Source organism: Capricornis sumatraensis, chromosome 3 (assembly GCF_032405125.1).
Source record: "Capricornis sumatraensis isolate serow.1 chromosome 3, serow.2, whole genome shotgun sequence".
Taxonomy (NCBI): Eukaryota; Metazoa; Chordata; class Mammalia; order Artiodactyla; family Bovidae; genus Capricornis; species Capricornis sumatraensis.
Genome location: NC_091071.1, coordinates 87,508,082 through 87,520,895, shown reverse-complemented (window position 1 = coordinate 87,520,895; position 12,814 = coordinate 87,508,082).

The window sequence follows — 12,814 nt, the reverse complement described above, 5'->3', positions numbered from 1 at the left end:
GAGAATACTCTTGAGAGTCTTTTGGACAGCAAGGAGATCAAACCAGTCAATCCTAAAGGAAATCAACCCTGAATATTCATTGGAAGGGTTGATGCTGATGCTAAAGCTCCAATACTTTGGCCACCTGATGGGAAGAGCCTACTCATCAGAAAAGATACTGATACTGGGAAACATTGAAGACAAAAGGAGAAGGGAGCAACTGTGGATGAGATGGTTAGATAGCATTAATGATTCAATGAACATGAGCTTGAGCAAACTCCAGGAGAGAGCAAAGGCTGGCATCCTGCAGTTCATGGAATCACAAAGACTGGACATGACTGAGTGAATGAAGAACAACAGCAAGTCAGGAAAATTCCTCAGAAGCTGCAAATGATGAATACCTGTTTTGGTTGGACCCACACAAGAAAATAAAAACAAAAACAAAAACAATGAAAAGTCCATTGTCGTTATACAGTACCTTAGTTTAGAGATAACATTCACTTTTGCAAACATCACTTCATATAGTCTCATTTTGAAAATGTGGATTTGGAGGTGCAGATGTGCTTATTTTCAAAGATGACTATCAACAGAGTACCCTCTGCGTGTTTCTTATTTGAAAATCCTGAGAGAGTTTGCTTGGCCAGTGCATATGCTTCCTTGTGTCTGATCATCCTCCAGATTTGGTCAGCTCAGACTCAGGAATGGGAGAGGAGTAGAAACATGACTGAGAGTGTGGGCTGCAGCTATTCCTAGGAAAGGGGAGTGAGCAGTTACTGCAAAACATAACCAGCCCTCTTACCAGCAAGGCGAGGTGTGGAAATATTTTCCAGCTAGTCAGCTAAAATAAATAAAACCTGTACTTTAAGAAGTAGATTTTGCAGAAGTGAGTTTTTAATTATCAGAGTTATTATTAAAAACTTCCATAACCGAGACCATGTGCCATCATTTTTTTAATCCTCTTTTGCATGGAAGGATGAAGATATGTATTCTTGAACATTTCAAATAAATTAAAGCAAGTTCCCAAAATAGAGAGTGTGTGGGCAATTTTGTTGGTATTGTTTTACTCCTTGTTCAAACTCTGGCATTCACACCATCCACACACTTATGTCTGTGGACTGGAACAGTAAGGAACAATGAGGTGGGTTTCAGTGGCTTCTACAAAGAGACAGAGCTGCACCTGCCTGTTCTGAGGATACTGTTGTCAAGTGAGACTTTCTCCCAGGTATATTTATAGTTCATCCCACTGCTAATGTGTCGTAAAATGGAAGAGTTCTAAAAATATGCTGGGAGATGAAGTTTCAGAGTAAAGAAATTTAAATGGATCTGGCTGTGTTTATTTTATTCCTTATACTAGCCAAATAATATTAGGAATGGAGGAAAGGGATGACTAGGGTAGATAAATTTCAAGATTTTAGGTTGAAAGAGGGCTGAATTTTTAAAAGGGAAAAATTGGTAAAGAGTGAATGAAAAGTGGTAAGCAATACAAAAACTTCCTCTGATGTTTTTATTAAGTTCCAACAAAACAGCAAGAGATTGACTTTTTGTTTTCTGTATATCCAGCTGTAGCTTTATGAAAGACCCCCAGGGAGGCACATATAATCAGGAAAGTCAGGGACAGTGTGGCCAGAATGATGGCTTTTGAGCTTTAAAGGGTCCGTCTTGACAAGCTCACTACTCCAGGCCTGTCAAGAGGACCTGAACTTGCTCGGGTATTCCTTCCTAGAGGAGGTCATCTTATAATCACTATACAATGTAGGAAAAAAAACATCTAAAAGCATAGACTTTGAGCCTTGGCAAATGAGAGAGCCATCTCTGATCATTCTTAGAACTGTGTATCTTTGGACAAATTATTGTTTTATATCTGAGTTTTCTTTCCCAAGCAGTGAAAGTTCAGAGTTCTTAGGAAGAGTAAATGAGACAATATGTGTTATATACTGAGTAGCACTTGATAGAAGTTAAAAAAAAAACAAACAAGGTCTATCACTATTACCTACTTGAGTCCCTTTTAGTTGACCAGTCATCCATATTTGCACTGAAAAAGTCTTGGACTTCCTGGGTGTTAGCATGGCCAATCTCAGGTGCCAGAAACTGTTCAGTCCTGGACAAACTGGGATGGTGGTGATGCTAGTCTCTCACCCTTTAGGGTAAAAGACTCTTTAATCAAAACTTCTTGATTCCAATATGCATTTCGAGAGGTTTTTATTCTCTTTGTGTTTCACAACTATGTGTATTTATTTAACAGACCCTTACATAGTACTTAGTATGTACCATTCACTGAGATTTTTCAAATGTTTACTTATCTAATCATCCTAAAAACACTCTGAGACAGGTCCTATCATTATCCTTGTTAACAGACAAGGAAACCAAGGCAGAGAGAGATAAAGTAAGTTGCAGAGGGCCACAGATAAGCCTGGATTCAAATTTTCAAATTCTGGTTCCAGAGTGTACACTATTTACTACTACACTTATGTTAACTTTGTGTAGTGTATGTATTCTAATAAGTAGTACCTGGAATTAAGATGAGAATTCCATTTTAAGCTCTGTCACTGATTTGAAACTTGGCTTCACTCTTTACATCCAAGTTTGTTGAGCTGTAACCTGAGACACGTACTTAAACCAGGCGGTTAAGGGCTATGAATATCATGGGGGAAAGGATACCATAAAAGGCAGGATAATAATATTGCCACATGACATCCAAGGCCAAATTTTCCAGTGTGAATCTTTGGGATCTCTGTGTTCTTTTTGTTTTTTGTTTTTTACTTTATTTCTGTTACCAATATATCATATCACATATGAAAGATATTTCTCTTTAGAATGATAGGAGAAAATGCTGAACATTTAATCAAATCAGCCATTTTGACTGTCATGGATTCAGGTAGTCACAAAATTGTCAGATTAGCTTAAATTCTAGACATTATCTTTACTGTATTTTGAATTAATTCTTTTTAACAAATATCTATCTTCTTTGCCTCTGCCCTGACACTCTCCAACCCAAGTACACATTCACATAGCTTTGTCAGTTACTTGACAAAGTGGCTCTGCTATAAACCTTGATTAAGAGTTAATGGTTTTGCCAGCACAGCCTAAATATGATTAGTTGTGCAGATGAGTTGAGGCATATGGATGAAGCCTCCTCACACTTCTGTGCATATCCAATTTACCACTTTTCCTGGAAATAGTTGAGGATATGAAAATCTTTGGTATGTCCCCTTTTTACAGATTTATTTAGAATTCACAAATGTTTTATTCCAAATGCTTTTTCCTTTAAGTCACAAAATTAAATTCAACAGAAGGCACATGATCTTCATTTCATGTTATTTCATATATTTTTCATTTCATCTTATTTTGTATGATTTGGCAGCCAATGTGAGATTTCTGAAGGGTAAAGTACTATTTTGGACATTTTCTGAAATGGTGGTGCTTCAGGATTATTCTAGAGCCATTTCACACAGCACATTCTGTTAGTCCCCAGATAAAAGCGAGAATTTGCTTCTCACAGACATGAAACCAAGAAAGTCTTCATGACATTCTTTTATATTCATTCCAGGAATTTTTGAGCACCTAATATATGCAGGCATGATGCTAAGTTTCAGAAGATGAGGTCCCTGATTTCAACAGGTGTCCAGAAGGGCTACAAAGTGAATACTAAAAAGTTTACAATGGAAGTACAAAAGGCTGCTGAGAGGCAAAAAAAGAAAAGACTATTTAGGATGGGATGGAAAGAAGGGATGGAGAGATAGGGAGAGATATCTTAGAAGAGGTGGCATATAAACACATCCTTGAGAGACAAATAGGATCTGAACAGATAGAGAAGGGTAGGAAGGACAGTTTGTGCTGAGAGAACAACAAAAGCAAAGCCACATTAGGCAATTGACAAAGTGCAAAGGGTCAAGTCTTCTGAGACCATGGTCAGTGCCCATAAGCGTTAGGCACAGGAGGATATGAGTGCTGCACTGAGACAGATGGGAAGACATTCGATAATAACTACAGAAGTTCTTGGCATGCTTTTAGTGTGGACTTTGTAGGCAAAAGGAGCAATTGCTTAATTGACTAATGTATGTGAGCTCATTGTATACAACACAGGACATAGAGCAGTTAGTAGTTGGCTGTAATTATTATCATTCTTAATTTTGGAGGTTTCTAGTAAATAGGAGTGATGAGATCATGCTTAGAAGAGATTATTAACTATTCCTTTGCTTGAATCTACAATTCTTCTTTCTTTTCCCATCAGCTCTTAAGAGCAACAGAGAGGGAAAGTCCACAGAGAGGACATCAGATCTAGCATTTGATGATATGGCAATCCTACTATCAACTTCCTCAAAAAGATTTGTTATGCCAGTTTGGAAGTGAACACTCACCCAATTGAGAGCTAGTTATCATTGAAGGGCTTCCCTGGTGGCTTGGAGGTTAAAGCATCCGCCTCCAATGCGGGAGACCTGGGTTCAATCCCTGAGTCGGGAAGATCCCCTGGAGAAGGCAATGGCAACTCACTCCAGTACTCTTGCCTGGAAAATTCCATGAACGGAGGAGCCTGGGAAGCTGCAGTCCATGGGGTCGCACAGAGTTGGACACGACAGAAGTGACTTAGCAGCAGCAGCAGCAGTGTGAGTCAAGCCTAAATCTTGGTGCTTCATCCATATTATTACATGTCCAACCTCCACAAGAACCCTATAAAATAACTGGCCTGGGAGGTTGAGTTGTTAGAAACCTCATGAAAGAGACAGAACTTTAGAGAAAAGGATTCCAAAAGTTGCCTACAAAGAAAAACAGGGTGTCTGATAGAAAGAATGTGAGCAAAAATAAGTATTTAAATGTATTTCTGTTAAAGATAAAGAAACCAAAGGTGGGAGAGACTAATAATTCACACAGCTGTTAAGTATTAGAGCTTGGATCCTAATACTTGAGCAGGCCTAATATATTGAGCAGATCTAACTTTGAGGTCCGTATCCTACGACTTGAATACAGGTTTTAAGCCTCCAGAATTCATGTTGTTAATCCTTATTTTACAGTGCTATACATTCATACATAAAATGACTGTCTTTTTTAATGAAATACAGTAATCACTGAGTACCTGCAGGGGCTTGGTTCCAAGACCCACTGAGGATACTGAAATCTGCAGATGGTCAAATCCCTTATACATGTAATGTGATGTAGTATAGTTAGCTCTCCATATCCACAATTTATACTCTATGGATTCAACCAACTATGGATCCATTTTCCAGAGGTGAGGGATATGTGGAAACACAAGGCCAACTCTGTGTTAACAATAAGAAACCAGCTTTCAAGGAACTTTTAGCCTACCTAGGGAAGACAGAAATCCTAGGAAGAATCATGTCTACATTTTTGCATTATTTTTAAAATTTTATTTATTTTTTAATTGAAGGATAATTGTTGTAAGAATTTTGTTGCTTTCTGTCAAACCTCAACATGAATCAGCCATAGGTATGCATATATCCCATCCCTTTTGAACCTCCCTCCCAATTCTCACCCCATCACACCCCTCTAGGTTGATACAGAGCCCCTGTTGAATTTCCTGAGCCATACAGCAAATTCCTGTTGGCTATCTATTTTACATATGTAATGTAAGTTTCCAACACATTTCACCCTCTCCTCCTCTCTCCCCATATCCATAAGTCTATTCTCTATGTCTATTTCTCCATTGTTTCCCTGTAAATAAATTCTTCAGTGCCATTTATCTAGATTATATATATATATGTGTTAGAATACAATATTTATCTTTTTCTTTCTGACTTACTTCACTCTGTATAATAGGCTCTTGGTTCATCCACTTCATTAGAACTGACTCAAATGTGTTCCTGTTTATGGCTGAGTAATATTCCATTGTATATATGTACCACAACTTCTTTATCCATTCATCTGTCTTTGGACATCTAGGTTGCTTCCATGTTCTAGCTATTGTAAATAGTGCTGCAAAGAACACCAGGATATATGTGTCTTTTTCAATCCTGGTTTCCTCAGGGTATATGCCTAGGAGTGGGATTGCTGGATCATATGGTGGTTTTATTGCTAGTTTTTTAAGGACTCTCCATACCCTCATCCATAGTGGCTGTATCAATTTACATTCCCACCAACAGCACAAAAACATTTCATTTCTCCACACCCTCTCCAGCATTTATTGTTTACAGACTTTTTGATGACAGCCATTCTGACTGGTGTGAGGTGATATCTTATTGTCGTTTTGATTTGCATTTGTAAAATAATGAGTGATGTTGAGCATCTTTTCATGTTTCTTAGCCATCTGTATGTATTTTTTGGAGAAATGTCTCTTTAGGTGTTTTTCCCACTTTTTGATTGGGTTGTTTGTTTTTCTGGCATTGAGTTGGATGAGCTGCTTGTATATTTTGAAAATTAATCTTTTGTCAGTTTTTCATTTGCTATTATTTTCTCCCATTCTGAGAGTTGTCTTTTATCTTGCTTATAGTTTCTTTTGCTGTGAAAAAGCTTTTAAGTTTAATCAGGTCCCACTTGTTTACTTTTGTTTTTATTTCCATTACTCTAGGAGGTGGGTCATAGAGGATCTTTCTTTGATTTATGTCATCAAGTGTTCTGCCTGTGTTTTTCTCTAAGAGTTTTATAGTTTCTGGTCTTACATTTAGGTCTTTAATCCATTTTGAGTTTATCTTTGTGCATGGTGTTAGGAAGTGTTCTAATTTCATTCTTTCACATGTAGTTGTCCAGTTTTCCCAGCATCATTTATCGAAGAGACTATCTTTGCCCCACTGTATGTTCTTGCCTCCTTTGTCAAAAATAAGGTACCCATAGGTGCATGGGTTTATTTCTGGGCTTTCTATCTTGTTCCATTGGTCTATATTTCTGTTTTTGTGCCAGTACCATACTGTCTTGATGACTGTAGCTTTGTAGTATAATCTGAAGTCAGGAAGGTTGATTTCTCCAGTTCCATTCTTCTTTCTCAAGACTGCTTTGGCTATTTGGGGTCTTTTGTGTTTCCATATGAATTGTGAAATTTTTTGTTCTAGTTCTGTGAAAACTGCCATTGGTAATTTGATAGGGATCACATTGAATCTGTAGATTGTGTTTGGTAGTATAATCATTTTCACAATATTGATTCTTCCTACCCAGGAACATGGAATATCTCTCCATCTGTTTATGTCATCTTTGATTTCTTTCATCACTCTTTTATAATTTTCTGTGTAAAGTTGTTTTGTCTCCTTAGGTAAGTTTATTCCTAGGTACTTAACTCTTTGTGTTGCAGTGGTGAATGGGATTGATTCTTTAATTTCTATTTCTGATTTTTCATTGTTAGTATATAGAAATGTAAGTATGTCTATGTATTGATTTTGTATCCTGCAACCTTGCTAAATTCACTGATTAGCTCTAGCAATTTTCTGATACTATTTTTAGGGTTTTCTATGTACAATATCATGTCATCTGCAAACAATGAGAGCTTTACTTCTTTTCAGATCTGGGTTCCTTTTATTTCTTTTTCTTCTCTGATTGCTGTAACTAGGACTTCCAGAACTATGTTGAATAATAGTGGTGAAAGTGGACACCCTTGTCTTGTTCCTGATCTTAGGGTGAATGCTTTGTTTTTCACTTGAGAATAATGTTTGTTGAGGGCTTATCATATGTGGCCTTTACTATATTGAGGTAGGTGCCTTCTATGCTCATTTTTTTGAAGAGTTTTATTCATAAATGGGTGCTGAATTTTGTCAAAGGCTTTTTCTGGATCTATTGAGATTATCATATGGTTTTTATCTTCACTTTGTTAATATGGTGTATCAAATGGATTGATTTGCATATATTGAAGAATCCTGTATTCCTGTAAAAAACCAAACTTGGTCATGGTGTATAAGCTTTTTGATGTGTTGCTGAATTCTGTTAGCTAAAATTTTGTTGAGGATTTTTATATCTATATTCACCAGTGATAACAGCCTGTAGTTTTCTTTTCTGTGTTGTCTTTGTCTGGTTTTGGTATCAGGGTGATGGTGGCCTCGTAGAACGAGTTTGGTAGTGTTCCTTCCTCTGCAGTTTTTGGAAAGAGTTTTAGAGGGATAGGCATTAGCTCTTCTCTAAATGTTTGACAGAATTTTCCTGTCAAGCCATCTGGTCCTGGGCTTTTGTTTTTTTGTGAGATTTTTGATCACAGTTTCAATTTCAGTGCTTGTAATTGGGTCATTCGTAATTTCAATTTCTTCCTGGTTCAGTCTTGGAAGATTGAGCTGTTCTAAGAATCTGCCCATTTCTTCCAGGTTATCCATTTTATTGCCATATAGTTGTTCATAATATGTTCTTATGAGCCTTTGTATTTCTGCATTGTCTGTTGTAACTGCTCCTTTTTCTTTTCTGATTTTGTTGATTTGATTCTTCTCTTTTTTTTCTTGATGAGTCTGGCTAAAGGCTTGTCGATTGTATTTATGTTCTCAAAGAACCAGCCTTTAGTTTTATTATCTTTACTATCGTTTCTTTCATTTCTTTTTCATTTATTTCTGCTTGGATCTTTATGATTTCTTTCCTTCTACTTATTTTGGGTTTTTATTTGATCTTCTGTTTCCAGTTGTTTTAAGTGTAAAGTAGGTCATCTATTAAATGTTTTTCTTGTTTCTTGAGGTAGGATTGTACTGCTATAAAATTCACTCTTAGCACTGCTTTTGCTGCATCCCATAGGTTTTGAGTTGTCCTGTTTTAATTGTCATTTGTTTCTAGAAATTTTTTGATTTTCCTTTTGATTTCTTCAGTAACCTGTTGGTTATGTAGAAACATGTTTAAACTCCACATGTTTGTATTTCTTACAGTTTTTTTCTTGTAACTGAAATCTAGTCTCATAGCATAGTTGTCGGGGAAGATGCTTGATACAATTTCAATTTTCTTAAATTTAGTGAGGTTTGATTTGTGACCTAAGATGTGGTCTATCCTGGAGAATGTTCCATGTGCACTTGAGAAGAAGGTGCATTCTTCTGCGTTTGGATGGAATGTCCTGAAGATATCAATGAGATCCATCTCATCTAATGTATCCTTTAAGACTTGTGTTTCCTTATTAATTTTCTGTTTTGATGATCTGTCCATTGGTGTGAGTGGGGTTTTAAAGTCTCCTACTATTATTGTGTTACTGTCAATTTCTTCTTTTATGTCTGTTTAGTAATGTTTGTCTTATGTATTGAGGTGCTCCTATGTTGGGTGCATAGGTATTTTCAATTGTTATGTCTTCCTCTTGGATTGATCCCTTGATCATTATGTAGTGTCTTTCCTTATCTCTTGTACTCTTCTTTATTTTAAGGTCTATTTTGTCTGATATTAAGATTGCTACTCCAGCTTTCTTTTGCTTCCCATTTGCATGAAATAAATTTTTCCATCCTCTGACTTTCAGTCTAATGTTTCTTTGGTCTGAAGTGTGTTTCTTGTAGACAGCATATATATGGGTCATGTTTTTGTACCCATTCAGCCAGTCTGTCTTTTGGTTGGCACATTTAATCCATTTACATTTAAAGTAATTATTGATATATATGTTCCTATTGCCATTTTCTTAATTGTTTGGGGTTTATTTTGTAGATCTTTTTTCTTCTCTTCTATTTCTTGACTATATAAGTCCCTTTAACATTTATTGTGAAGCTGGTTTGGTGATAATGAATTCTGTTAACTTTTGCTTGTCTGAAAATTTTTTTAAAAATTTCTCCATCAATTTCGAATGAGATCCTTTCTGGGTACAGTAATCTTGGTTGCAGATTTTTCTGTTTCAGAACTTTAAATATATCCTGCCATTCCCTTCTGGCCAGCAGAGTTTCTGCTCAACAATCAGCTGTTAAGCGTATGGGGTTTCCCTTGTGTGTTACTTGTTGCTTCTCCCTTGCTGCTTTTCATATTATTTGTTTGTGTTTAGTCTTTTTAGTTTTATTAGTATGTGTCTTGGCATGTTTCTCCTTGGGTTTATCCTGTATGGGACTCTTTGTGGCTCTTGGACTTCACTGAATATTTCCTTTTTCTTGTTGGGGAAATTTTCAACTATAACCTCTTCAAAAATTTTCTCATACCCTTTTTTCCCCCTCTTCTTCTTCTGGGACCTCTATAATTCAAATATTGGTGCATTTGATATTTTCTCAGAGGTCTCTGAGACTATCCTCAGTTCTTTGAATGTTTTATTTTTTTTAAATTTTATTCTACTTTTCAGAAGTTGTTTCCACCATTTTATCTTCCAGCTCACTGATTCATTCTTCTGCTTCAGATATTCTGCTATTCATTCCTTCTAGAGTATTTTTAATTTCAGTAATTGTGTTTGTTTCTGTATGTTTATTTTTTAATTCTTCTAGGTCTTTGTTAATTGATTCTTGCATTTTCTCCATTTTGTTTTCAAGGGTTTTGATCATTTTTACTATCATTATTCTGAATTCTTTTTCAGGTAGTTTGCCTGTTTCCTCTTCATTTATTTGGATTTCTGAGTTTCTAATTTGTTCCTTCATTTGTGTAGTATTTCTCTGCCTTTTCATTATTATTTTTTTAACTTATTGTGTTTGAGATTTCCTTTGCCCAGGCTTTGAGGTTGAATTCTTTCTTCTTTTTGATTTCTGCCCTCCTAAGGTTGGTCTAGTGGTTAGTGTAAGCTTCATATAGGGTGATATTTGTGCTGAGTTTTGTTTGCTTGTTTGTTTGTTTATTTGTTTTTCCTCTGATGGGCAAGGCTGAGTGAGGTGGTATTCCTGTCTGCTGATGATTGGGTTTGTATTTTTGTTTTGTTTGTTGTTTAGATGAGGTGTCCTGCACAGGGTGCTACTAGTGGTTGGGTGATGCAGGATCTTATGTTCAAGTAGTATCCTTTGTGTGAATTCTCACTGTTTGATACTCTCTTAGGTTAGTCCTCTACTACTCTACAGTCTTGGAGTTCATGCTCCCACCCCAAAGGCTCAGGGCTTGATCTCTGGTCAGGAATGAAGATTCCACAAGTAGTTTGTTATGGCATTAAGTGAGCTTAAAAGAAATACCCAAAAATGAGAAACCAAAGGTGAACCACAGACAAAATGAGACAAATCATAATTAAAATAATGGATTATGAACATATACATATATACCCATAAGCATAATCAAAACAGTAGAAGAAAAATAAAGTACAATAGATTGACCCAGCAAACAAAGGAAATAAAAAATTATATTTACCAGTTAAAAACAAAACTAACTTAAGCACAAACTGGAGAACAAAACTAAAGTGAGGTGCCAAGTGGTGAATAAAGCAAAGAAAACAAAACTAACAAATATGTTGAGAGGAAAGGAAAGAAAGAAAAGAAAGAATAGATACACAAAATTAAATGGTAGTAGATGTAGATGAAGATTGATATACATTGAAGATTAACTGCAAGGGGAAAAGAATAGTAGTAAAGGCAAACAAAGGAATAAATGTAGAAAAAATATAATAGGTTAAAAAAAATTAAAATTAAAAAAAGGAATAAAAAAAAAAAGGAAAATTCCACAGAACTGCAAAAGCCCAGTGTAGAGGCAGAGGTTTATAACAACAATAAAAATTGTGACTGAATATACACATACACACCCATAAGCAAAATCAAAACAGTCCAACTAAAATAAAGTACGATAGATTGGCCTGGCGAACAGAGGAAACCAAAAATTATATTTACCACTTAAGAGAAAAACTAACTAATGCAGAAAGTGGCAAGCAAAAGTAAAGCAAGGTGCCAACTGGGGAATAAAGCAATGAAAATAAAACTAGCAAATATGTTGAGAGGAAAGGAAAGAAAGAAGAGCAAAGTTAAATAGAGGTAGATAAAGAATATTTAAATACACTAAAGATTAACTGCAAGGGGAAAAAACAGTGGGAAAAGCAAATGAAGGAATAAATGTAGAAAAAATAATAATGGTTTTTTAAAAATTAAAACTAATATTAAAAAAAGAGTAAAGAGGAAAAAACAGAAAAAGAAAGAAAGAATGAAAACTCCACAGAATTGCAAAAGCCCAACATAGAGGCAGAGGTTTATAAAAACAATAAAAAATGTGACTGAGAGAAAAAAAATGCTCAAAAACTTAATTAGGTTTCATAGTGCCAATAAAATTGACAACTACAACGGGGGGGGGGGGGTAAAGGCGGGGGGAGAAAAAAAATCCAGAAGAATCTACAGAACAAATCAAAACATAAGAATAATAAATGTTTATCTTGAGTCACTGCTGTTTTTTTTCCCTCACTGGGAGTCACAGACCTCCTCACCTCCCTAGATTGCCCTCCAACACTTTGCTGGTGTGCTGTGGGGACAGCCCAGATTCTAATCTGGTTCTACTTCTGTGTGCTCTTGCCTCCAATGTCCATAGCTATTGGAACTAGTATGTTTTCTTTTGTGGGAGATCTCAATGTCCTTTTATATATTTCATAAACACATAGTCTGCCTAATTGACCATGTGGATTTAATCTGCAGCTTGTACAGCTGGTGGGAAAGTTTTGGGTTTTCTTCCTTAGCCACACTGCCCCTGGGTTTCAATTGTGGTTTTATTTCCACCTCTGCATGTGAGTCATCCACTGGGGTTTGTTCCTGAGGCTTCTACTCTGGAGGACTTGGGTCTGCCCCAGTGAGGGCCAGGTGTGGAGGTGGTGCAGCTGCTTGGGTTGCAGGGGTACTGGTAGCAACAGGTACTCAGGGGAGTTGGTGGCTAGGGTATCAGGAAATATAGTGCTCTAGAAGTTTATGGCAACCAGTGTTGGGCAAAATTGGGCAATATTGCTCCAATATTCTTGCCTGGAGAACCCTCTCTCTGACAGAAAAACCTGGCAGGCCAGAGTCTACATGGTCACAAAGAGTTGAACATGACCGAAGTGACCCTGTGTGCAAGACTTTTTTTTGCCTGTGGCAGCTCTGCCCTGGTGAGA